The sequence below is a fragment of the Schistocerca nitens genome, unplaced genomic scaffold, assembly GCF_023898315.1.
Source record: "Schistocerca nitens isolate TAMUIC-IGC-003100 unplaced genomic scaffold, iqSchNite1.1 HiC_scaffold_205, whole genome shotgun sequence".
Lineage (NCBI taxonomy): Eukaryota > Metazoa > Arthropoda > Insecta > Orthoptera > Acrididae > Schistocerca > Schistocerca nitens.
The window spans coordinates 48,905-73,262 of record NW_026045746.1 but is presented as its reverse complement, the minus strand read 5'-3'; the positions used below and the strand labels follow the sequence as shown (position 1 = coordinate 73,262).

The following is a 24,358-nucleotide window of genomic DNA, read 5'->3' as shown; positions in this document are numbered from 1 at the left end:
GACGACGACGACGTTCGCGAGGAGCTAAGGTCATAACTCCAAAAAATTTATTTAAAATTATCTGTGGCCGGACCATAAGAGACGCCAACGAGGCATCCGAAGGCACTGTCCTGTGCCCCCATAAATTACCAGCCTAGTGTAATGCGGCTGCAAGAGCGGTCAAGCACACAGCAAAAAAAAAAAGAAAAAAAAAGTACTTAAGATAATCTAAATTAATTAAAACAATACGTGGTGTGTAAGCAGCTAACTACTGGGGACATCGACATCTACGACAAGTTTTGTCACCAGCTGAATATCTGATCACTGCAGAATATTAACCCATTTCAGGCTATGTTTTAATTAATTTTAGGTGGGCCGATCCCGGCGGTACTGCAATGCCGGGCCAACCCGCGACAGAGGTGGAGCAAGCCCCTAGCACTCCGTCATGAGCCAAAAATGAGTTTAATATTCTGGTCCTGCGATGCAGGACGTATCAGATACTAAGCTGATAAGAACAGATACTACACTTTGATCTTAGCCAAAAGGCCGAGAAGCGATAAGGAAAATCCGCAGTGGAAGGGCCTAAATGCTTGCAGCGTGTGCGCTCCACATGTGGGAGTGACACACGGTGGTACGGGCCGATATGGCAACAGGCGACCGTCGAAAACATCGCAAAAGCGAGTGCCGGAAGGAACGACATTTCACGAGAGCACTCATCAACAGCCCAGTACTAGCCTCCATGTCGAAGAGTAAACTGCGACTCCCATTTGAACGCCGCTAGCTGCCAGGGCAGCGGAGAAGCCGTGACGCCGCCCCACAGCAGCGCCAGGACGGCGCGAGCTAGACCGTCGCGAGGCCGGCGCAAGCTACACCTAGCCGAGTGCTTACATCGTCCACCGCCAACTGCATATGTGTGTGTGTGTGTGTACACACGTATTCTGCGTGCGTGCGGCGGCGGCGGCGGCGGCGGCGGCGACGACGTTCGCGAGGAGCTAAGGTCATAACTCCAAAAAAATTATTTAAAATTATTTGTGGCCGGACCATAAGAGACGCCATCGAGGCATCCGAAGGCACTGTCCTGTGCCCCCATAAATTACCAGCCTAGTGTAATGCGGCTGCAAGAGCGGTCAAGCACACAGCAAAAAAAAAAGAAAAAAAAAGTACTTAAGATAATCTAAATTAATTAAAACAATACGTGGTGTGTAAGCAGCTAACTACTGGGGACATCGACATCTACGACAAGTTTTGTCACCAGCTGAATATCTGATCACTGCAGAATATTAACCCATTTCAGGCTATGTTTTAATTAATTTTAGGTGGGCCGATCCCGGCGGTACTGCAATGCCGGGCCAACCCGCGACAGAGGTGGAGCAAGCCCCTAGCACTCCGTCATGAGCCAAAAATGAGTTTAATATTCTGGTCCTGCGATGCAGGACGTATCAGATACTAAGCTGATAAGAACAGATACTACACTTTGATCTTAGCCAAAAGGCCGAGAAGCGATAAGGAAAATCCGCAGTGGAAGGGCCTAAATGCTTGCAGCGTGTGCGCTCCACATGTGGGAGTGACACACGGTGGTACGGGCCGATATGGCAACAGGCGACCGTCGAAAACATCGCAAAAGCGAGTGCCGGAAGGAACGACATTTCACGAGAGCACTCATCAACAGCCCAGTACTAGCCTCCATGTCGAAGAGTAAACTGCGACTCCCATTTGAACGCCGCTAGCTGCCAGGGCAGCGGAGAAGCCGTGACGCCGCCCCACAGCAGCGCCAGGCCGGCGCGAGCTAGACCGTCGCGAGGCCGGCGCGAGCTACACCTAGCCGAGTGCTTACATCGTCCACCGCCAACTGCATATGTGTGTGTGTGTGTGTACACACGTATTCTGCGTGCGTGCGGCGGCGGCGACGACGACGACGTTCGCGAGGAGCTAAGGTCATAACTCCAAAAAATTTATTTAAAATTATCTGTGGCCGGACCATAAGAGACGCCATCGAGGCATCCGAAGGCACTGTCCTGTGCCCCCATAAATTACCAGCCTAGTGTAATGCGGCTGCAAGAGCGGTCAAGCACACAGCAAAAAAAAAAGAAAAAAAAAGTACTTAAGATAATCTAAATTAATTAAAACAATACGTGGTGTGTAAGCAGCTAACTACTGGGGACATCGACATCTACGACAAGTTTTGTCACCAGCTGAATATCTGATCACTGCAGAATATTAACCCATTTCAGGCTATGTTTTAATTAATTTTAGGTGGGCCGATCCCGGCGGTACTGCAATGCCGGGCCAACCCGCGACAGAGGTGGAGCAAGCCCCTAGCACTCCGTCATGAGCCAAAAATGAGTTTAATATTCTGGTCCTGCGATGCAGGACGTATCAGATACTAAGCTGATAAGAACAGATACTACACTTTGATCTTAGCCAAAAGGCCGAGAAGCGATAAGGAAAATCCGCAGTGGAAGGGCCTAAATGCTTGCAGCGTGTGCGCTCCACATGTGGGAGTGACACACGGTGGTACGGGCCGATATGGCAACAGGCGACCGTCGAAAACATCGCAAAAGCGAGTGCCGGAAGGAACGACATTTCACGAGAGCACTCATCAACAGCCCAGTACTAGCCTCCATGTCGAAGAGTAAACTGCGACTCCCATTTGAACGCCGCTAGCTGCCAGGGCAGCGGAGAAGCCGTGACGCCGCCCCACAGCAGCGCCAGGCCGGCGCGAGCTAGACCGTCGCGAGGCCGGCGCGAGCTACACCTAGCCGAGTGCTTACATCGTCCACCGCCAACTGCATATGTGTGTGTGTGTGTGTACACACGTATTCTGCGTGCGTGCGGCGGCGGCGACGACGACGACGTTCGCGAGGAGCTAAGGTCATAACTCCAAAAAATTTATTTAAAATTATCTGTGGCCGGACCATAAGAGACGCCAACGAGGCATCCGAAGGCACTGTCCTGTGCCCCCATAAATTACCAGCCTAGTGTAATGCGGCTGCAAGAGCGGTCAAGCACACAGCAAAAAAAAAAAAGAAAAAAAAAGTACTTAAGATAATCTAAATTAATTAAAACAATACGTGGTGTGTAAGCAGCTAACTACTGGGGACATCGACATCTACGACAAGTTTTGTCACCAGCTGAATATCTGATCACTGCAGAATATTAACCCATTTCAGGCTATGTTTTAATTAATTTTAGGTGGGCCGATCCCGGCGGTACTGCAATGCCGGGCCAACCCGCGACAGAGGTGGAGCAAGCCCCTAGCACTCCGTCATGAGCCAAAAATGAGTTTAATATTCTGGTCCTGCGATGCAGGACGTATCAGATACTAAGCTGATAAGAACAGATACTACACTTTGATCTTAGCCAAAAGGCCGAGAAGCGATAAGGAAAATCCGCAGTGGAAGGGCCTAAATGCTTGCAGCGTGTGCGCTCCACATGTGGGAGTGACACACGGTGGTACGGGCCGATATGGCAACAGGCGACCGTCGAAAACATCGCAAAAGCGAGTGCCGGAAGGAACGACATTTCACGAGAGCACTCATCAACAGCCCAGTACTAGCCTCCATGTCGAAGAGTAAACTGCGACTCCCATTTGAACGCCGCTAGCTGCCAGGGCAGCGGAGAAGCCGTGACGCCGCCCCACAGCAGCGCCAGGCCGGCGCGAGCTAGACCGTCGCGAGGCCGGCGCGAGCTACACCTAGCCGAGTGCTTACATCGTCCACCGCCAACTGCATATGTGTGTGTGTGTGTGTACACACGTATTCTGCGTGCGTGCGGCGGCGGCGACGACGACGACGACGTTCGCGAGGAGCTAAGGTCATAACTCCAAAAAATTTATTTAAAATTATCTGTGGCCGGACCATAAGAGACGCCATCGAGGCATCCGAAGGCACTGTCCTGTGCCCCCATAAATTACCAGCCTAGTGTAATGCGGCTGCAAGAGCGGTCAAGCACACAGCAAAAAAAAAAGAAAAAAAAAGTACTTAAGATAATCTAAATTAATTAAAACAATACGTGGTGTGTAAGCAGCTAACTACTGGGGACATCGACATCTACGACAAGTTTTGTCACCAGCTGAATATCTGATCACTGCAGAATATTAACCCATTTCAGGCTATGTTTTAATTAATTTTAGGTGGGCCGATCCCGGCGGTACTGCAATGCCGGGCCAACCCGCGACAGAGGTGGAGCAAGCCCCTAGCACTCCGTCATGAGCCAAAAATGAGTTTAATATTCTGGTCCTGCGATGCAGGACGTATCAGATACTAAGCTGATAAGAACAGATACTACACTTTGATCTTAGCCAAAAGGCCGAGAAGCGATAAGGAAAATCCGCAGTGGAAGGGCCTAAATGCTTGCAGCGTGTGCGCTCCACATGTGGGAGTGACACACGGTGGTACGGGCCGATATGGCAACAGGCGACCGTCGAAAACATCGCAAAAGCGAGTGCCGGAAGGAACGACATTTCACGAGAGCACTCATCAACAGCCCAGTACTAGCCTCCATGTCGAAGAGTAAACTGCGACTCCCATTTGAACGCCGCTAGCTGCCAGGGCAGCGGAGAAGCCGTGACGCCGCCCCACAGCAGCGCCAGGCCGGCGCGAGCTAGACCGTCGCGAGGCCGGCGCGAGCTACACCTAGCCGAGTGCTTACATCGTCCACCGCCAACTGCATATGTGTGTGTGTGTGTGTACACACGTATTCTGCGTGCGTGCGGCGGCGGCGACGACGACGACGACGTTCGCGAGGAGCTAAGGTCATAACTCCAAAAAATTTATTTAAAATTATCTGTGGCCGGACCATAAGAGACGCCAACGAGGCATCCGAAGGCACTGTCCTGTGCCCCCATAAATTACCAGCCTAGTGTAATGCGGCTGCAAGAGCGGTCAAGCACACAGCAAAAAAAAAAGAAAAAAAAAGTACTTAAGATAATCTAAATTAATTAAAACAATACGTGGTGTGTAAGCAGCTAACTACTGGGGACATCGACATCTACGACAAGTTTTGTCACCAGCTGAATATCTGATCACTGCAGAATATTAACCCATTTCAGGCTATGTTTTAATTAATTTTAGGTGGGCCGATCCCGGCGGTACTGCAATGCCGGGCCAACCCGCGACAGAGGTGGAGCAAGCCCCTAGCACTCCGTCATGAGCCAAAAATGAGTTTAATATTCTGGTCCTGCGATGCAGGACGTATCAGATACTAAGCTGATAAGAACAGATACTACACTTTGATCTTAGCCAAAAGGCCGAGAAGCGATAAGGAAAATCCGCAGTGGAAGGGCCTAAATGCTTGCAGCGTGTGCGCTCCACATGTGGGAGTGACACACGGTGGTACGGGCCGATATGGCAACAGGCGACCGTCGAAAACATCGCAAAAGCGAGTGCCGGAAGGAACGACATTTCACGAGAGCACTCATCAACAGCCCAGTACTAGCCTCCATGTCGAAGAGTAAACTGCGACTCCCATTTGAACGCCGCTAGCTGCCAGGGCAGCGGAGAAGCCGTGACGCCGCCCCACAGCAGCGCCAGGCCGGCGCGAGCTAGACCGTCGCGAGGCCGGCGCGAGCTACACCTAGCCGAGTGCTTACATCGTCCACCGCCAACTGCATATGTGTGTGTGTGTGTGTACACACGTATTCTGCGTGCGTGCGGCGGCGGCGACGACGACGACGTTCGCGAGGAGCTAAGGTCATAACTCCAAAAAATTTATTTAAAATTATCTGTGGCCGGACCATAAGAGACGCCAACGAGGCATCCGAAGGCACTGTCCTGTGCCCCCATAAATTACCAGCCTAGTGTAATGCGGCTGCAAGAGCGGTCAAGCACACAGCAAAAAAAAAAAAGAAAAAAAAAGTACTTAAGATAATCTAAATTAATTAAAACAATACGTGGTGTGTAAGCAGCTAACTACTGGGGACATCGACATCTACGACAAGTTTTGTCACCAGCTGAATATCTGATCACTGCAGAATATTAACCCATTTCAGGCTATGTTTTAATTAATTTTAGGTGGGCCGATCCCGGCGGTACTGCAATGCCGGGCCAACCCGCGACAGAGGTGGAGCAAGCCCCTAGCACTCCGTCATGAGCCAAAAATGAGTTTAATATTCTGGTCCTGCGATGCAGGACGTATCAGATACTAAGCTGATAAGAACAGATACTACACTTTGATCTTAGCCAAAAGGCCGAGAAGCGATAAGGAAAATCCGCAGTGGAAGGGCCTAAATGCTTGCAGCGTGTGCGCTCCACATGTGGGAGTGACACACGGTGGTACGGGCCGATATGGCAACAGGCGACCGTCGAAAACATCGCAAAAGCGAGTGCCGGAAGGAACGACATTTCACGAGAGCACTCATCAACAGCCCAGTACTAGCCTCCATGTCGAAGAGTAAACTGCGACTCCCATTTGAACGCCGCTAGCTGCCAGGGCAGCGGAGAAGCCGTGACGCCGCCCCACAGCAGCGCCAGGACGGCGCGAGCTAGACCGTCGCGAGGCCGGCGCAAGCTACACCTAGCCGAGTGCTTACATCGTCCACCGCCAACTGCATATGTGTGTGTGTGTGTGTACACACGTATTCTGCGTGCGTGCGGCGGCGGCGGCGGCGGCGGCGGCGACGACGTTCGCGAGGAGCTAAGGTCATAACTCCAAAAAAATTATTTAAAATTATTTGTGGCCGGACCATAAGAGACGCCATCGAGGCATCCGAAGGCACTGTCCTGTGCCCCCATAAATTACCAGCCTAGTGTAATGCGGCTGCAAGAGCGGTCAAGCACACAGCAAAAAAAAAAGAAAAAAAAAGTACTTAAGATAATCTAAATTAATTAAAACAATACGTGGTGTGTAAGCAGCTAACTACTGGGGACATCGACATCTACGACAAGTTTTGTCACCAGCTGAATATCTGATCACTGCAGAATATTAACCCATTTCAGGCTATGTTTTAATTAATTTTAGGTGGGCCGATCCCGGCGGTACTGCAATGCCGGGCCAACCCGCGACAGAGGTGGAGCAAGCCCCTAGCACTCCGTCATGAGCCAAAAATGAGTTTAATATTCTGGTCCTGCGATGCAGGACGTATCAGATACTAAGCTGATAAGAACAGATACTACACTTTGATCTTAGCCAAAAGGCCGAGAAGCGATAAGGAAAATCCGCAGTGGAAGGGCCTAAATGCTTGCAGCGTGTGCGCTCCACATGTGGGAGTGACACACGGTGGTACGGGCCGATATGGCAACAGGCGACCGTCGAAAACATCGCAAAAGCGAGTGCCGGAAGGAACGACATTTCACGAGAGCACTCATCAACAGCCCAGTACTAGCCTCCATGTCGAAGAGTAAACTGCGACTCCCATTTGAACGCCGCTAGCTGCCAGGGCAGCGGAGAAGCCGTGACGCCGCCCCACAGCAGCGCCAGGACGGCGCGAGCTAGACCGTCGCGAGGCCGGCGCAAGCTACACCTAGCCGAGTGCTTACATCGTCCACCGCCAACTGCATATGTGTGTGTGTGTGTGTACACACGTATTCTGCGTGCGTGCGGCGGCGGCGGCGGCGGCGGCGGCGACGACGTTCGCGAGGAGCTAAGGTCATAACTCCAAAAAAATTATTTAAAATTATTTGTGGCCGGACCATAAGAGACGCCATCGAGGCATCCGAAGGCACTGTCCTGTGCCCCCATAAATTACCAGCCTAGTGTAATGCGGCTGCAAGAGCGGTCAAGCACACAGCAAAAAAAAAAGAAAAAAAAAGTACTTAAGATAATCTAAATTAATTAAAACAATACGTGGTGTGTAAGCAGCTAACTACTGGGGACATCGACATCTACGACAAGTTTTGTCACCAGCTGAATATCTGATCACTGCAGAATATTAACCCATTTCAGGCTATGTTTTAATTAATTTTAGGTGGGCCGATCCCGGCGGTACTGCAATGCCGGGCCAACCCGCGACAGAGGTGGAGCAAGCCCCTAGCACTCCGTCATGAGCCAAAAATGAGTTTAATATTCTGGTCCTGCGATGCAGGACGTATCAGATACTAAGCTGATAAGAACAGATACTACACTTTGATCTTAGCCAAAAGGCCGAGAAGCGATAAGGAAAATCCGCAGTGGAAGGGCCTAAATGCTTGCAGCGTGTGCGCTCCACATGTGGGAGTGACACACGGTGGTACGGGCCGATATGGCAACAGGCGACCGTCGAAAACATCGCAAAAGCGAGTGCCGGAAGGAACGACATTTCACGAGAGCACTCATCAACAGCCCAGTACTAGCCTCCATGTCGAAGAGTAAACTGCGACTCCCATTTGAACGCCGCTAGCTGCCAGGGCAGCGGAGAAGCCGTGACGCCGCCCCACAGCAGCGCCAGGCCGGCGCGAGCTAGACCGTCGCGAGGCCGGCGCGAGCTACACCTAGCCGAGTGCTTACATCGTCCACCGCCAACTGCATATGTGTGTGTGTGTGTGTGTGTACACACGTATTCTGCGTGCGTGCGGCGGCGGCGACGACGACGACGTTCGCGAGGAGCTAAGGTCATAACTCCAAAAAATTTATTTAAAATTATCTGTGGCCGGACCATAAGAGACGCCAACGAGGCATCCGAAGGCACTGTCCTGTGCCCCCATAAATTACCAGCCTAGTGTAATGCGGCTGCAAGAGCGGTCAAGCACACAGCAAAAAAAAAAAAGAAAAAAAAAGTACTTAAGATAATCTAAATTAATTAAAACAATACGTGGTGTGTAAGCAGCTAACTACTGGGGACATCGACATCTACGACAAGTTTTGTCACCAGCTGAATATCTGATCACTGCAGAATATTAACCCATTTCAGGCTATGTTTTAATTAATTTTAGGTGGGCCGATCCCGGCGGTACTGCAATGCCGGGCCAACCCGCGACAGAGGTGGAGCAAGCCCCTAGCACTCCGTCATGAGCCAAAAATGAGTTTAATATTCTGGTCCTGCGATGCAGGACGTATCAGATACTAAGCTGATAAGAACAGATACTACACTTTGATCTTAGCCAAAAGGCCGAGAAGCGATAAGGAAAATCCGCAGTGGAAGGGCCTAAATGCTTGCAGCGTGTGCGCTCCACATGTGGGAGTGACACACGGTGGTACGGGCCGATATGGCAACAGGCGACCGTCGAAAACATCGCAAAAGCGAGTGCCGGAAGGAACGACATTTCACGAGAGCACTCATCAACAGCCCAGTACTAGCCTCCATGTCGAAGAGTAAACTGCGACTCCCATTTGAACGCCGCTAGCTGCCAGGGCAGCGGAGAAGCCGTGACGCCGCCCCACAGCAGCGCCAGGACGGCGCGAGCTAGACCGTCGCGAGGCCGGCGCAAGCTACACCTAGCCGAGTGCTTACATCGTCCACCGCCAACTGCATATGTGTGTGTGTGTGTGTACACACGTATTCTGCGTGCGTGCGGCGGCGGCGGCGGCGGCGGCGGCGACGACGTTCGCGAGGAGCTAAGGTCATAACTCCAAAAAAATTATTTAAAATTATTTGTGGCCGGACCATAAGAGACGCCATCGAGGCATCCGAAGGCACTGTCCTGTGCCCCCATAAATTACCAGCCTAGTGTAATGCGGCTGCAAGAGCGGTCAAGCACACAGCAAAAAAAAAAGAAAAAAAAAGTACTTAAGATAATCTAAATTAATTAAAACAATACGTGGTGTGTAAGCAGCTAACTACTGGGGACATCGACATCTACGACAAGTTTTGTCACCAGCTGAATATCTGATCACTGCAGAATATTAACCCATTTCAGGCTATGTTTTAATTAATTTTAGGTGGGCCGATCCCGGCGGTACTGCAATGCCGGGCCAACCCGCGACAGAGGTGGAGCAAGCCCCTAGCACTCCGTCATGAGCCAAAAATGAGTTTAATATTCTGGTCCTGCGATGCAGGACGTATCAGATACTAAGCTGATAAGAACAGATACTACACTTTGATCTTAGCCAAAAGGCCGAGAAGCGATAAGGAAAATCCGCAGTGGAAGGGCCTAAATGCTTGCAGCGTGTGCGCTCCACATGTGGGAGTGACACACGGTGGTACGGGCCGATATGGCAACAGGCGACCGTCGAAAACATCGCAAAAGCGAGTGCCGGAAGGAACGACATTTCACGAGAGCACTCATCAACAGCCCAGTACTAGCCTCCATGTCGAAGAGTAAACTGCGACTCCCATTTGAACGCCGCTAGCTGCCAGGGCAGCGGAGAAGCCGTGACGCCGCCCCACAGCAGCGCCAGGACGGCGCGAGCTAGACCGTCGCGAGGCCGGCGCAAGCTACACCTAGCCGAGTGCTTACATCGTCCACCGCCAACTGCATATGTGTGTGTGTGTGTGTACACACGTATTCTGCGTGCGTGCGGCGGCGGCGGCGGCGGCGGCGGCGACGACGTTCGCGAGGAGCTAAGGTCATAACTCCAAAAAAATTATTTAAAATTATTTGTGGCCGGACCATAAGAGACGCCATCGAGGCATCCGAAGGCACTGTCCTGTGCCCCCATAAATTACCAGCCTAGTGTAATGCGGCTGCAAGAGCGGTCAAGCACACAGCAAAAAAAAAAGAAAAAAAAAGTACTTAAGATAATCTAAATTAATTAAAACAATACGTGGTGTGTAAGCAGCTAACTACTGGGGACATCGACATCTACGACAAGTTTTGTCACCAGCTGAATATCTGATCACTGCAGAATATTAACCCATTTCAGGCTATGTTTTAATTAATTTTAGGTGGGCCGATCCCGGCGGTACTGCAATGCCGGGCCAACCCGCGACAGAGGTGGAGCAAGCCCCTAGCACTCCGTCATGAGCCAAAAATGAGTTTAATATTCTGGTCCTGCGATGCAGGACGTATCAGATACTAAGCTGATAAGAACAGATACTACACTTTGATCTTAGCCAAAAGGCCGAGAAGCGATAAGGAAAATCCGCAGTGGAAGGGCCTAAATGCTTGCAGCGTGTGCGCTCCACATGTGGGAGTGACACACGGTGGTACGGGCCGATATGGCAACAGGCGACCGTCGAAAACATCGCAAAAGCGAGTGCCGGAAGGAACGACATTTCACGAGAGCACTCATCAACAGCCCAGTACTAGCCTCCATGTCGAAGAGTAAACTGCGACTCCCATTTGAACGCCGCTAGCTGCCAGGGCAGCGGAGAAGCCGTGACGCCGCCCCACAGCAGCGCCAGGCCGGCGCGAGCTAGACCGTCGCGAGGCCGGCGCGAGCTACACCTAGCCGAGTGCTTACATCGTCCACCGCCAACTGCATATGTGTGTGTGTGTGTGTACACACGTATTCTGCGTGCGTGCGGCGGCGGCGGCGGCGGCGGCGGCGACGACGTTCGCGAGGAGCTAAGGTCATAACTCCAAAAAAATTATTTAAAATTATTTGTGGCCGGACCATAAGAGACGCCATCGAGGCATCCGAAGGCACTGTCCTGTGCCCCCATAAATTACCAGCCTAGTGTAATGCGGCTGCAAGAGCGGTCAAGCACACAGCAAAAAAAAAAGAAAAAAAAAGTACTTAAGATAATCTAAATTAATTAAAACAATACGTGGTGTGTAAGCAGCTAACTACTGGGGACATCGACATCTACGACAAGTTTTGTCACCAGCTGAATATCTGATCACTGCAGAATATTAACCCATTTCAGGCTATGTTTTAATTAATTTTAGGTGGGCCGATCCCGGCGGTACTGCAATGCCGGGCCAACCCGCGACAGAGGTGGAGCAAGCCCCTAGCACTCCGTCATGAGCCAAAAATGAGTTTAATATTCTGGTCCTGCGATGCAGGACGTATCAGATACTAAGCTGATAAGAACAGATACTACACTTTGATCTTAGCCAAAAGGCCGAGAAGCGATAAGGAAAATCCGCAGTGGAAGGGCCTAAATGCTTGCAGCGTGTGCGCTCCACATGTGGGAGTGACACACGGTGGTACGGGCCGATATGGCAACAGGCGACCGTCGAAAACATCGCAAAAGCGAGTGCCGGAAGGAACGACATTTCACGAGAGCACTCATCAACAGCCCAGTACTAGCCTCCATGTCGAAGAGTAAACTGCGACTCCCATTTGAACGCCGCTAGCTGCCAGGGCAGCGGAGAAGCCGTGACGCCGCCCCACAGCAGCGCCAGGCCGGCGCGAGCTAGACCGTCGCGAGGCCGGCGCGAGCTACACCTAGCCGAGTGCTTACATCGTCCACCGCCAACTGCATATGTGTGTGTGTGTGTGTACACACGTATTCTGCGTGCGTGCGGCGGCGGCGACGACGACGACGTTCGCGAGGAGCTAAGGTCATAACTCCAAAAAATTTATTTAAAATTATCTGTGGCCGGACCATAAGAGACGCCATCGAGGCATCCGAAGGCACTGTCCTGTGCCCCCATAAATTACCAGCCTAGTGTAATGCGGCTGCAAGAGCGGTCAAGCACACAGCAAAAAAAAAAAGAAAAAAAAAGTACTTAAGATAATCTAAATTAATTAAAACAATACGTGGTGTGTAAGCAGCTAACTACTGGGGACATCGACATCTACGACAAGTTTTGTCACCAGCTGAATATCTGATCACTGCAGAATATTAACCCATTTCAGGCTATGTTTTAATTAATTTTAGGTGGGCCGATCCCGGCGGTACTGCAATGCCGGGCCAACCCGCGACAGAGGTGGAGCAAGCCCCTAGCACTCCGTCATGAGCCAAAAATGAGTTTAATATTCTGGTCCTGCGATGCAGGACGTATCAGATACTAAGCTGATAAGAACAGATACTACACTTTGATCTTAGCCAAAAGGCCGAGAAGCGATAAGGAAAATCCGCAGTGGAAGGGCCTAAATGCTTGCAGCGTGTGCGCTCCACATGTGGGAGTGACACACGGTGGTACGGGCCGATATGGCAACAGGCGACCGTCGAAAACATCGCAAAAGCGAGTGCCGGAAGGAACGACATTTCACGAGAGCACTCATCAACAGCCCAGTACTAGCCTCCATGTCGAAGAGTAAACTGCGACTCCCATTTGAACGCCGCTAGCTGCCAGGGCAGCGGAGAAGCCGTGACGCCGCCCCACAGCAGCGCCAGGACGGCGCGAGCTAGACCGTCGCGAGGCCGGCGCAAGCTACACCTAGCCGAGTGCTTACATCGTCCACCGCCAACTGCATATGTGTGTGTGTGTGTGTACACACGTATTCTGCGTGCGTGCGGCGGCGGCGGCGGCGGCGGCGGCGACGACGTTCGCGAGGAGCTAAGGTCATAACTCCAAAAAAATTATTTAAAATTATTTGTGGCCGGACCATAAGAGACGCCATCGAGGCATCCGAAGGCACTGTCCTGTGCCCCCATAAATTACCAGCCTAGTGTAATGCGGCTGCAAGAGCGGTCAAGCACACAGCAAAAAAAAAAGAAAAAAAAAGTACTTAAGATAATCTAAATTAATTAAAACAATACGTGGTGTGTAAGCAGCTAACTACTGGGGACATCGACATCTACGACAAGTTTTGTCACCAGCTGAATATCTGATCACTGCAGAATATTAACCCATTTCAGGCTATGTTTTAATTAATTTTAGGTGGGCCGATCCCGGCGGTACTGCAATGCCGGGCCAACCCGCGACAGAGGTGGAGCAAGCCCCTAGCACTCCGTCATGAGCCAAAAATGAGTTTAATATTCTGGTCCTGCGATGCAGGACGTATCAGATACTAAGCTGATAAGAACAGATACTACACTTTGATCTTAGCCAAAAGGCCGAGAAGCGATAAGGAAAATCCGCAGTGGAAGGGCCTAAATGCTTGCAGCGTGTGCGCTCCACATGTGGGAGTGACACACGGTGGTACGGGCCGATATGGCAACAGGCGACCGTCGAAAACATCGCAAAAGCGAGTGCCGGAAGGAACGACATTTCACGAGAGCACTCATCAACAGCCCAGTACTAGCCTCCATGTCGAAGAGTAAACTGCGACTCCCATTTGAACGCCGCTAGCTGCCAGGGCAGCGGAGAAGCCGTGACGCCGCCCCACAGCAGCGCCAGGCCGGCGCGAGCTAGACCGTCGCGAGGCCGGCGCGAGCTACACCTAGCCGAGTGCTTACATCGTCCACCGCCAACTGCATATGTGTGTGTGTGTGTGTACACACGTATTCTGCGTGCGTGCGGCGGCGGCGGCGGCGGCGGCGGCGACGACGTTCGCGAGGAGCTAAGGTCATAACTCCAAAAAAATTATTTAAAATTATTTGTGGCCGGACCATAAGAGACGCCATCGAGGCATCCGAAGGCACTGTCCTGTGCCCCCATAAATTACCAGCCTAGTGTAATGCGGCTGCAAGAGCGGTCAAGCACACAGCAAAAAAAAAAGAAAAAAAAAGTACTTAAGATAATCTAAATTAATTAAAACAATACGTGGTGTGTAAGCAGCTAACTACTGGGGACATCGACATCTACGACAAGTTTTGTCACCAGCTGAATATCTGATCACTGCAGAATATTAACCCATTTCAGGCTATGTTTTAATTAATTTTAGGTGGGCCGATCCCGGCGGTACTGCAATGCCGGGCCAACCCGCGACAGAGGTGGAGCAAGCCCCTAGCACTCCGTCATGAGCCAAAAATGAGTTTAATATTCTGGTCCTGCGATGCAGGACGTATCAGATACTAAGCTGATAAGAACAGATACTACACTTTGATCTTAGCCAAAAGGCCGAGAAGCGATAAGGAAAATCCGCAGTGGAAGGGCCTAAATGCTTGCAGCGTGTGCGCTCCACATGTGGGAGTGACACACGGTGGTACGGGCCGATATGGCAACAGGCGACCGTCGAAAACATCGCAAAAGCGAGTGCCGGAAGGAACGACATTTCACGAGAGCACTCATCAACAGCCCAGTACTAGCCTCCATGTCGAAGAGTAAACTGCGACTCCCATTTGAACGCCGCTAGCTGCCAGGGCAGCGGAGAAGCCGTGACGCCGCCCCACAGCAGCGCCAGGCCGGCGCGAGCTAGACCGTCGCGAGGCCGGCGCGAGCTACACCTAGCCGAGTGCTTACATCGTCCACCGCCAACTGCATATGTGTGTGTGTGTGTGTACACACGTATTCTGCGTGCGTGCGGCGGCGGCGACGACGACGACGTTCGCGAGGAGCTAAGGTCATAACTCCAAAAAATTTATTTAAAATTATCTGTGGCCGGACCATAAGAGACGCCATCGAGGCATCCGAAGGCACTGTCCTGTGCCCCCATAAATTACCAGCCTAGTGTAATGCGGCTGCAAGAGCGGTCAAGCACACAGCAAAAAAAAAAAGAAAAAAAAAGTACTTAAGATAATCTAAATTAATTAAAACAATACGTGGTGTGTAAGCAGCTAACTACTGGGGACATCGACATCTACGACAAGTTTTGTCACCAGCTGAATATCTGATCACTGCAGAATATTAACCCATTTCAGGCTATGTTTTAATTAATTTTAGGTGGGCCGATCCCGGCGGTACTGCAATGCCGGGCCAACCCGCGACAGAGGTGGAGCAAGCCCCTAGCACTCCGTCATGAGCCAAAAATGAGTTTAATATTCTGGTCCTGCGATGCAGGACGTATCAGATACTAAGCTGATAAGAACAGATACTACACTTTGATCTTAGCCAAAAGGCCGAGAAGCGATAAGGAAAATCCGCAGTGGAAGGGCCTAAATGCTTGCAGCGTGTGCGCTCCACATGTGGGAGTGACACACGGTGGTACGGGCCGATATGGCAACAGGCGACCGTCGAAAACATCGCAAAAGCGAGTGCCGGAAGGAACGACATTTCACGAGAGCACTCATCAACAGCCCAGTACTAGCCTCCATGTCGAAGAGTAAACTGCGACTCCCATTTGAACGCCGCTAGCTGCCAGGGCAGCGGAGAAGCCGTGACGCCGCCCCACAGCAGCGCCAGGCCGGCGCGAGCTAGACCGTCGCGAGGCCGGCGCGAGCTACACCTAGCCGAGTGCTTACATCGTCCACCGCCAACTGCATATGTGTGTGTGTGTGTGTACACACGTATTCTGCGTGCGTGCGGCGGCGGCGACGACGACGACGTTCGCGAGGAGCTAAGGTCATAACTCCAAAAAATTTATTTAAAATTATCTGTGGCCGGACCATAAGAGACGCCAACGAGGCATCCGAAGGCACTGTCCTGTGCCCCCATAAATTACCAGCCTAGTGTAATGCGGCTGCAAGAGCGGTCAAGCACACAGCAAAAAAAAAAAAGAAAAAAAAAGTACTTAAGATAATCTAAATTAATTAAAACAATACGTGGTGTGTAAGCAGCTAACTACTGGGGACATCGACATCTACGACAAGTTTTGTCACCAGCTGAATATCTGATCACTGCAGAATATTAACCCATTTCAGGCTATGTTTTAATTAATTTTAGGTGGGCCGATCCCGGCGGTACTGCAATGCCGGGCCAACCCGCGACAGAGGTGGAGCAAGCCCCTAGCACTCCGTCATGAGCCAAAAATGAGTTTAATATTCTGGTCCTGCGATGCAGGACGTATCAGATACTAAGCTGATAAGAACAGATACTACACTTTGATCTTAGCCAAAAGGCCGAGAAGCGATAAGGAAAATCCGCAGTGGAAGGGCCTAAATGCTTGCAGCGTGTGCGCTCCACATGTGGGAGTGACACACGGTGGTACGGGCCGATATGGCAACAGGCGACCGTCGAAAACATCGCAAAAGCGAGTGCCGGAAGGAACGACATTTCACGAGAGCACTCATCAACAGCCCAGTACTAGCCTCCATGTCGAAGAGTAAACTGCGACTCCCATTTGAACGCCGCTAGCTGCCAGGGCAGCGGAGAAGCCGTGACGCCGCCCCACAGCAGCGCCAGGCCGGCGCGAGCTAGACCGTCGCGAGGCCGGCGCGAGCTACACCTAGCCGAGTGCTTACATCGTCCACCGCCAACTGCATATGTGTGTGTGTGTGTGTACACACGTATTCTGCGTGCGTGCGGCGGCGGCGACGACGACGACGACGTTCGCGAGGAGCTAAGGTCATAACTCCAAAAAATTTATTTAAAATTATCTGTGGCCGGACCATAAGAGACGCCATCGAGGCATCCGAAGGCACTGTCCTGTGCCCCCATAAATTACCAGCCTAGTGTAATGCGGCTGCAAGAGCGGTCAAGCACACAGCAAAAAAAAAAGAAAAAAAAAGTACTTAAGATAATCTAAATTAATTAAAACAATACGTGGTGTGTAAGCAGCTAACTACTGGGGACATCGACATCTACGACAAGTTTTGTCACCAGCTGAATATCTGATCACTGCAGAATATTAACCCATTTCAGGCTATGTTTTAATTAATTTTAGGTGGGCCGATCCCGGCGGTACTGCAATGCCGGGCCAACCCGCGACAGAGGTGGAGCAAGCCCCTAGCACTCCGTCATGAGCCAAAAATGAGTTTAATATTCTGGTCCTGCGATGCAGGACGTATCAGATACTAAGCTGATAAGAACAGATACTACACTTTGATCTTAGCCAAAAGGCCGAGAAGCGATAAGGAAAATCCGCAGTGGAAGGGCCTAAATGCTTGCAGCGTGTGCGCTCCACATGTGGGAGTGACACACGGTGGTACGGGCCGATATGGCAACAGGCGACCGTCGAAAACATCGCAAAAGCGAGTGCCGGAAGGAACGACATTTCACGAGAGCACTCATCAACAGCCCAGTACTAGCCTCCATGTCGAAGAGTAAACTGCGACTCCCATTTGAACGCCGCTAGCTGCCAGGGCAGCGGAGAAGCCGTGACGCCGCCCCACAGCAGCGCCAGGCCGGCGCGAGCTAGACCGTCGCGAGGCCGGCGCGAGCTACACCTAGCCGAGTGCTTACATCGTCCACCGCCAACTGCATATGTGTGTGTGTGTGTGTACACACGTATTCTGCGTGCGTGCGGCGGCGGCGACGACGACGACGACGTTCGCGAGGAGCTAAGGTCATAACTCCAAAAAATTTATTTAAAATTATCTGTGGCCGGACCATAAGAGACGCCAACGAGGCATCCGAAGGCACTGTCCTGTGCCCCCATAAATTACCAGCCTAGTGTAATGCGGCTGCAAGAGCGGTCAAGCACACAGCAAAAAAAAAAGAAAAAAAAAGTACTTAAGATAATCTAAATTAATTAAAACAATACGTGGTGTGTAAGCAGCTAACTACTGGGGACATCGACATCTACGACAAGTTTTGTCACCAGCTGAATATCTGATCACTGCAGAATATTAACCCATTTCAGGCTATGTTTTAATTAATTTTAGGTGGGCCGATCCCGGCGGTACTGCAATGCCGGGCCAACCCGCGACAGAGGTGGAGCAAGCCCCTAGCACTCCGTCATGAGCCAAAAATGAGTTTAATATTCTGGTCCTGCGATGCAGGACGTATCAGATACTAAGCTGATAAGAACAGATACTACACTTTGATCTTAGCCAAAAGGCCGAGAAGCGATAAGGAAAATCCGCAGTGGAAGGGCCTAAATGCTTGCAGCGTGTGCGCTCCACATGTGGGAGTGACACACGGTGGTACGGGCCGATATGGCAACAGGCGACCGTCGAAAACATCGCAAAAGCGAGTGCCGGAAGGAACGACATTTCACGAGAGCACTCATCAACAGCCCAGTACTAGCCTCCATGTCGAAGAGTAAACTGCGACTCCCATTTGAACGCCGCTAGCTGCCAGGGCAGCGGAGAAGCCGTGACGCCGCCCCACAGCAGCGCCAGGCCGGCGCGAGCTAGACCGTCGCGAGGCCGGCGCGAGCTACACCTAGCCGAGTGCTTACATCGTCCACCGCCAACTGCATATGTGTGTGTGTGTGTGTACACACGTATTCTGCGTGCGTGCGGCGGCGGCGACGACGACGACGTTCGCGAGGAGCTAAGGTCATAACTCCAAAAAATTTATTTAAAATTATCTGTGGCCGGACCATAAGAGACGCCAACGAGGCATCCGAAGGCACTGTCCTGTGCCCCCATAAATTACCAGCCTAGTGTAATGCGGCTGCAAGAGCGGTCAAGCACACAGCAAAAAAAAAAAAGAAAAAAAAAGTACTTAAGATAATCTAAATTAATTAAAACAATACGTGGTGTGTAAGCAGCTAACTACTGGGGACATCGACATCTACGACAAGTTTTGTCACCAGCTGAATATCTGATCACTGCAGAATATTAACCCATTTCAGGCTATGTTTTAATTAATTTTAGGTGGGCCGATCCCGGCGGTACTGCAATGCCGGGCCAACCCGCGACAGAGGTGGAGCAAGCCCCTAGCACTCCGTCATGAGCCAAAAATGAGTTTAATATTCTGGTCCTGCGATGCAGGACGTATCAGATACTAAGCTGATAAGAACAGATACTACACTTTGATCTTAGCCAAAAGGCCGAGAAGCGATAAGGAAAATCCGCAGTGGAAGGGCCTAAATGCTTGCAGCGTGTGCGCTCCACATGTGGGAGTGACACACGGTGGTACGGGCCGATATGGCAACAGGCGACCGTCGAAAACATCGCAAAAGCGAGTGCCGGAAGGAACGACATTTCACGAGAGCACTCATCAACAGCCCAGTACTAGCCTCCATGTCGAAGAGTAAACTGCGACTCCCATTTGAACGCCGCTAGCTGCCAGGGCAGCGGAGAAGCCGTGACGCCGCCCCACAGCAGCGCCAGGCCGGCGCGAGCTAGACCGTCGCGAGGCCGGCGCGAGCTACACCTAGCCGAGTGCTTACATCGTCCACCGCCAACTGCATATGTGTGTGTGTGTGTGTACACACGTATTCTGCGTGCGTGCGGCGGCGGCGACGACGACGACGACGTTCGCGAGGAGCTAAGGTCATAACTCCAAAAAATTTATTTAAAATTATCTGTGGCCGGACCATAAGAGACGCCATCGAGGCATCCGAAGGCACTGTCCTGTGCCCCCATAAATTACCAGCCTAGTGTAATGCGGCTGCAAGAGCGGTCAAGCACACAGCAAAAAAAAAAGAAAAAAAAAGTACTTAAGATAATCTAAATTAATTAAAACAATACGTGGTGTGTAAGCAGCTAACTACTGGGGACATCGACATCTACGACAAGTTTTGTCACCAGCTGAATATCTGATCACTGCAGAATATTAACCCATTTCAGGCTATGTTTTAATTAATTTTAGGTGGGCCGATCCCGGCGGTACTGCAATGCCGGGCCAACCCGCGACAGAGGTGGAGCAAGCCCCTAGCACTCCGTCATGAGCCAAAAATGAGTTTAATATTCTGGTCCTGCGATGCAGGACGTATCAGATACTAAGCTGATAAGAACAGATACTACACTTTGATCTTAGCCAAAAGGCCGAGAAGCGATAAGGAAAATCCGCAGTGGAAGGGCCTAAATGCTTGCAGCGTGTGCGCTCCACATGTGGGAGTGACACACGGTGGTACGGGCCGATATGGCAACAGGCGACCGTCGAAAACATCGCAAAAGCGAGTGCCGGAAGGAACGACATTTCACGAGAGCACTCATCAACAGCCCAGTACTAGCCTCCATGTCGAAGAGTAAACTGCGACTCCCATTTGAACGCCGCTAGCTGCCAGGGCAGCGGAGAAGCCGTGACGCCGCCCCACAGCAGCGCCAGGCCGGCGCGAGCTAGACCGTCGCGAGGCCGGCGCGAGCTACACCTAGCCGAGTGCTTACATCGTCCACCGCCAACTGCATATGTGTGTGTGTGTGTGTACACACGTATTCTGCGTGCGTGCGGCGGCGGCGACGACGACGACGTTCGCGAGGAGCTAAGGTCATAACTCCAAAAAATTTATTTAAAATTATCTGTGGCCGGACCATAAGAGACGCCATCGAGGCATCCGAAGGCACTGTCCTGTGCCCCCATAAATTACCAGCCTAGTGTAATGCGGCTGCAAGAGCGGTCAAGCACACAGCAAAAAAAAAAAGAAAAAAAAAGTACTTAAGATAATCTAAATTAATTAAAACAATACGTGGTGTGTAAGCAGCTAACTACTGGGGACATCGACATCTACGACAAGTTTTGTCACCAGCTGAATATCTGATCACTGCAGAATATTAACCCATTTCAGGCTATGTTTTAATTAATTTTAGGTGGGCCGATCCCGGCGGTACTGCAATGCCGGGCCAACCCGCGACAGAGGTGGAGCAAGCCCCTAGCACTCCGTCATGAGCCAAAAATGAGTTTAATATTCTGGTCCTGCGATGCAGGACGTATCAGATACTAAGCTGATAAGAACAGATACTACACTTTGATCTTAGCCAAAAGGCCGAGAAGCGATAAGGAAAATCCGCAGTGGAAGGGCCTAAATGCTTGCAGCGTGTGCGCTCCACATGTGGGAGTGACACACGGTGGTACGGGCCGATATGGCAACAGGCGACCGTCGAAAACATCGCAAAAGCGAGTGCCGGAAGGAACGACATTTCACGAGAGCACTCATCAACAGCCCAGTACTAGCCTCCATGTCGAAGAGTAAACTGCGACTCCCATTTGAACGCCGCTAGCTGCCAGGGCAGCGGAGAAGCCGTGACGCCGCCCCACAGCAGCGCCAGGCCGGCGCGAGCTAGACCGTCGCGAGGCCGGCGCGAGCTACACCTAGCCGAGTGCTTACATCGTCCACCGCCAACTGCATATGTGTGTGTGTGTGTGTACACACGTATTCTGCGTGCGTGCGGCGGCGGCGACGACGACGACGTTCGCGAGGAGCTAAGGTCATAACTCCAAAAAATTTATTTAAAATTATCTGTGGCCGGACCATAAGAGACGCCAACGAGGCATCCGAAGGCACTGTCCTGTGCCCCCATAAATTACCAGCCTAGTGTAATGCGGCTGCAAGAGCGGTCAAGCACACAGCAAAAAAAAAAAAGAAAAAAAAAGTACTTAAGATAATCTAAATTAATTAAAACAATACGTGGTGTGTAAGCAGCTAACTACTGGGGACATCGACATCTACGACAAGTTTTGTCACCAGCTGAATATCTGATCACTGCAGAATATTAACCCATTTCAGGCTATGTTTTAATTAATTTTAGGTGGGCCGATCCCGGCGGTACTGCAATGCCGGGCCAACCCGCGACAGAGGTGGAGCAAGCCCCTAGCACTCCGTCATGAGCCAAAAATGAGTTTAATATTCTGGTCCTGCGATGCAGGACGTATCAGATACTAAGCTGATAAGAACAGATACTACACTTTGATCTTAGCCAAAAGGCCGAGAAGCGATAAGGAAAATCCGCAGTGGAAGGGCCTAAATGCTTGCAGCGTGTGCGCTCCACATGTGGGAGTGACACACGGTGGTACGGGCCGATATGGCAACAGGCGACCGTCGAAAACATCGCAAAAGCGAGTGCCGGAAGGAACGACATTTCACGAGAGCACTCATCAACAGCCCAGTACTAGCCTCCATGTCGAAGAGTAAACTGCGACTCCCATTTGAACGCCGCTAGCTGCCAGGGCAGCGGAGAAGCCGTGACGCCGCCCCACAGCAGCGCCAGGCCGGCGCGAGCTAGACCGTCGCGAGGCCGGCGCGAGCTACACCTAGCCGAGTGCTTACATCGTCCACCGCCAACTGCATATGTGTGTGTGTGTGTGTACACACGTATTCTGCGTGCGTGCGGCGGCGGCGACGACGACGACGACGTTCGCGAGGAGCTAAGGTCATAACTCCAAAAAATTTATTTAAAATTATCTGTGGCCGGACCATAAGAGACGCCATCGAGGCATCCGAAGGCACTGTCCTGTGCCCCCATAAATTACCAGCCTAGTGTAATGCGGCTGCAAGAGCGGTCAAGCACACAGCAAAAAAAAAAGAAAAAAAAAGTACTTAAGATAATCTAAATTAATTAAAACAATACGTGGTGTGTAAGCAGCTAACTACTGGGGACATCGACATCTACGACAAGTTTTGTCACCAGCTGAATATCTGATCACTGCAGAATATTAACCCATTTCAGGCTATGTTTTAATTAATTTTAGGTGGGCCGATCCCGGCGGTACTGCAATGCCGGGCCAACCCGCGACAGAGGTGGAGCAAGCCCCTAGCACTCCGTCATGAGCCAAAAATGAGTTTAATATTCTGGTCCTGCGATGCAGGACGTATCAGATACTAAGCTGATAAGAACAGATACTACACTTTGATCTTAGCCAAAAGGCCGAGAAGCGATAAGGAAAATCCGCAGTGGAAGGGCCTAAATGCTTGCAGCGTGTGCGCTCCACATGTGGGAGTGACACACGGTGGTACGGGCCGATATGGCAACAGGCGACCGTCGAAAACATCGCAAAAGCGAGTGCCGGAAGGAACGACATTTCACGAGAGCACTCATCAACAGCCCAGTACTAGCCTCCATGTCGAAGAGTAAACTGCGACTCCCATTTGAACGCCGCTAGCTGCCAGGGCAGCGGAGAAGCCGTGACGCCGCCCCACAGCAGCGCCAGGCCGGCGCGAGCTAGACCGTCGCGAGGCCGGCGCGAGCTACACCTAGCCGAGTGCTTACATCGTCCACCGCCAACTGCATATGTGTGTGTGTGTGTGTACACACGTATTCTGCGTGCGTGCGGCGGCGGCGACGACGACGACGACGTTCGCGAGGAGCTAAGGTCATAACTCCAAAAAATTTATTTAAAATTATCTGTGGCCGGACCATAAGAGACGCCAACGAGGCATCCGAAGGCACTGTCCTGTGCCCCCATAAATTACCAGCCTAGTGTAATGCGGCTGCAAGAGCGGTCAAGCACACAGCAAAAAAAAAAGAAAAAAAAAGTACTTAAGATAATCTAAATTAATTAAAACAATACGTGGTGTGTAAGCAGCTAACTACTGGGGACATCGACATCTACGACAAGTTTTGTCACCAGCTGAATATCTGATCACTGCAGAATATTAACCCATTTCAGGCTATGTTTTAATTAATTTTAGGTGGGCCGATCCCGGCGGTACTGCAATGCCGGGCCAACCCGCGACAGAGGTGGAGCAAGCCCCTAGCACTCCGTCATGAGCCAAAAATGAGTTTAATATTCTGGTCCTGCGATGCAGGACGTATCAGATACTAAGCTGATAAGAACAGATACTACACTTTGATCTTAGCCAAAAGGCCGAGAAGCGATAAGGAAAATCCGCAGTGGAAGGGCCTAAATGCTTGCAGCGTGTGCGCTCCACATGTGGGAGTGACACACGGTGGTACGGGCCGATATGGCAACAGGCGACCGTCGAAAACATCGCAAAAGCGAGTGCCGGAAGGAACGACATTTCACGAGAGCACTCATCAACAGCCCAGTACTAGCCTCCATGTCGAAGAGTAAACTGCGACTCCCATTTGAACGCCGCTAGCTGCCAGGGCAGCGGAGAAGCCGTGACGCCGCCCCACAGCAGCGCCAGGCCGGCGCGAGCT

The 24,358-nt window shown here is 51.4% G+C and overlaps 26 non-coding genes across 26 annotated transcripts; all 26 read right to left on the bottom strand.

The window, feature by feature from the left end:
- Nucleotides 1-344: 344 nt before the first annotated feature.
- Nucleotides 345-537, bottom strand: LOC126220788 (U2 spliceosomal RNA). Its single transcript, XR_007543143.1, has one exon. It is a non-coding gene; the product is annotated as a U2 spliceosomal RNA (small nuclear RNA).
- A 753-nt stretch (nucleotides 538-1,290) lies between these two features.
- LOC126220786 (U2 spliceosomal RNA) lies at nucleotides 1,291-1,483 on the bottom strand. The gene has a single exon (XR_007543142.1). It is a non-coding gene; the product is annotated as a U2 spliceosomal RNA (small nuclear RNA).
- A 744-nt stretch (nucleotides 1,484-2,227) lies between these two features.
- On the bottom strand, nucleotides 2,228-2,420 carry LOC126220785 (U2 spliceosomal RNA). The gene has a single exon (XR_007543141.1). It is a non-coding gene; the product is annotated as a U2 spliceosomal RNA (small nuclear RNA).
- Nucleotides 2,421-3,166: 746 nt separating this feature from the next.
- LOC126220783 (U2 spliceosomal RNA) lies at nucleotides 3,167-3,359 on the bottom strand. The gene has a single exon (XR_007543139.1). It is a non-coding gene; the product is annotated as a U2 spliceosomal RNA (small nuclear RNA).
- A 747-nt stretch (nucleotides 3,360-4,106) lies between these two features.
- On the bottom strand, nucleotides 4,107-4,299 carry LOC126220782 (U2 spliceosomal RNA). The gene has a single exon (XR_007543138.1). It is a non-coding gene; the product is annotated as a U2 spliceosomal RNA (small nuclear RNA).
- Nucleotides 4,300-5,046: 747 nt separating this feature from the next.
- Nucleotides 5,047-5,239, bottom strand: LOC126220781 (U2 spliceosomal RNA). Its single transcript, XR_007543137.1, has one exon. It is a non-coding gene; the product is annotated as a U2 spliceosomal RNA (small nuclear RNA).
- A 746-nt stretch (nucleotides 5,240-5,985) lies between these two features.
- LOC126220780 (U2 spliceosomal RNA) lies at nucleotides 5,986-6,178 on the bottom strand. The gene has a single exon (XR_007543136.1). It is a non-coding gene; the product is annotated as a U2 spliceosomal RNA (small nuclear RNA).
- A 753-nt stretch (nucleotides 6,179-6,931) lies between these two features.
- Nucleotides 6,932-7,124, bottom strand: LOC126220779 (U2 spliceosomal RNA). The gene has a single exon (XR_007543135.1). It is a non-coding gene; the product is annotated as a U2 spliceosomal RNA (small nuclear RNA).
- A 753-nt stretch (nucleotides 7,125-7,877) lies between these two features.
- On the bottom strand, nucleotides 7,878-8,070 carry LOC126220778 (U2 spliceosomal RNA). Its single transcript, XR_007543134.1, has one exon. It is a non-coding gene; the product is annotated as a U2 spliceosomal RNA (small nuclear RNA).
- A 750-nt stretch (nucleotides 8,071-8,820) lies between these two features.
- LOC126220777 (U2 spliceosomal RNA) lies at nucleotides 8,821-9,013 on the bottom strand. Its single transcript, XR_007543133.1, has one exon. It is a non-coding gene; the product is annotated as a U2 spliceosomal RNA (small nuclear RNA).
- Nucleotides 9,014-9,766: 753 nt separating this feature from the next.
- On the bottom strand, nucleotides 9,767-9,959 carry LOC126220774 (U2 spliceosomal RNA). Its single transcript, XR_007543132.1, has one exon. It is a non-coding gene; the product is annotated as a U2 spliceosomal RNA (small nuclear RNA).
- Nucleotides 9,960-10,712: 753 nt separating this feature from the next.
- LOC126220773 (U2 spliceosomal RNA) lies at nucleotides 10,713-10,905 on the bottom strand. The gene has a single exon (XR_007543131.1). It is a non-coding gene; the product is annotated as a U2 spliceosomal RNA (small nuclear RNA).
- A 753-nt stretch (nucleotides 10,906-11,658) lies between these two features.
- On the bottom strand, nucleotides 11,659-11,851 carry LOC126220772 (U2 spliceosomal RNA). Its single transcript, XR_007543130.1, has one exon. It is a non-coding gene; the product is annotated as a U2 spliceosomal RNA (small nuclear RNA).
- Nucleotides 11,852-12,596: 745 nt separating this feature from the next.
- LOC126220770 (U2 spliceosomal RNA) lies at nucleotides 12,597-12,789 on the bottom strand. Its single transcript, XR_007543128.1, has one exon. It is a non-coding gene; the product is annotated as a U2 spliceosomal RNA (small nuclear RNA).
- A 753-nt stretch (nucleotides 12,790-13,542) lies between these two features.
- LOC126220769 (U2 spliceosomal RNA) lies at nucleotides 13,543-13,735 on the bottom strand. Its single transcript, XR_007543127.1, has one exon. It is a non-coding gene; the product is annotated as a U2 spliceosomal RNA (small nuclear RNA).
- Nucleotides 13,736-14,488: 753 nt separating this feature from the next.
- Nucleotides 14,489-14,681, bottom strand: LOC126220768 (U2 spliceosomal RNA). The gene has a single exon (XR_007543126.1). It is a non-coding gene; the product is annotated as a U2 spliceosomal RNA (small nuclear RNA).
- Nucleotides 14,682-15,426: 745 nt separating this feature from the next.
- LOC126220767 (U2 spliceosomal RNA) lies at nucleotides 15,427-15,619 on the bottom strand. The gene has a single exon (XR_007543125.1). It is a non-coding gene; the product is annotated as a U2 spliceosomal RNA (small nuclear RNA).
- Nucleotides 15,620-16,365: 746 nt separating this feature from the next.
- Nucleotides 16,366-16,558, bottom strand: LOC126220766 (U2 spliceosomal RNA). The gene has a single exon (XR_007543124.1). It is a non-coding gene; the product is annotated as a U2 spliceosomal RNA (small nuclear RNA).
- A 747-nt stretch (nucleotides 16,559-17,305) lies between these two features.
- Nucleotides 17,306-17,498, bottom strand: LOC126220765 (U2 spliceosomal RNA). Its single transcript, XR_007543123.1, has one exon. It is a non-coding gene; the product is annotated as a U2 spliceosomal RNA (small nuclear RNA).
- A 747-nt stretch (nucleotides 17,499-18,245) lies between these two features.
- On the bottom strand, nucleotides 18,246-18,438 carry LOC126220763 (U2 spliceosomal RNA). The gene has a single exon (XR_007543122.1). It is a non-coding gene; the product is annotated as a U2 spliceosomal RNA (small nuclear RNA).
- Nucleotides 18,439-19,184: 746 nt separating this feature from the next.
- On the bottom strand, nucleotides 19,185-19,377 carry LOC126220762 (U2 spliceosomal RNA). The gene has a single exon (XR_007543121.1). It is a non-coding gene; the product is annotated as a U2 spliceosomal RNA (small nuclear RNA).
- Nucleotides 19,378-20,124: 747 nt separating this feature from the next.
- On the bottom strand, nucleotides 20,125-20,317 carry LOC126220761 (U2 spliceosomal RNA). Its single transcript, XR_007543120.1, has one exon. It is a non-coding gene; the product is annotated as a U2 spliceosomal RNA (small nuclear RNA).
- A 745-nt stretch (nucleotides 20,318-21,062) lies between these two features.
- On the bottom strand, nucleotides 21,063-21,255 carry LOC126220760 (U2 spliceosomal RNA). The gene has a single exon (XR_007543119.1). It is a non-coding gene; the product is annotated as a U2 spliceosomal RNA (small nuclear RNA).
- A 746-nt stretch (nucleotides 21,256-22,001) lies between these two features.
- Nucleotides 22,002-22,194, bottom strand: LOC126220758 (U2 spliceosomal RNA). Its single transcript, XR_007543117.1, has one exon. It is a non-coding gene; the product is annotated as a U2 spliceosomal RNA (small nuclear RNA).
- A 747-nt stretch (nucleotides 22,195-22,941) lies between these two features.
- Nucleotides 22,942-23,134, bottom strand: LOC126220757 (U2 spliceosomal RNA). The gene has a single exon (XR_007543116.1). It is a non-coding gene; the product is annotated as a U2 spliceosomal RNA (small nuclear RNA).
- A 747-nt stretch (nucleotides 23,135-23,881) lies between these two features.
- On the bottom strand, nucleotides 23,882-24,074 carry LOC126220756 (U2 spliceosomal RNA). The gene has a single exon (XR_007543115.1). It is a non-coding gene; the product is annotated as a U2 spliceosomal RNA (small nuclear RNA).
- Nucleotides 24,075-24,358: the final 284 nt, after the last annotated feature.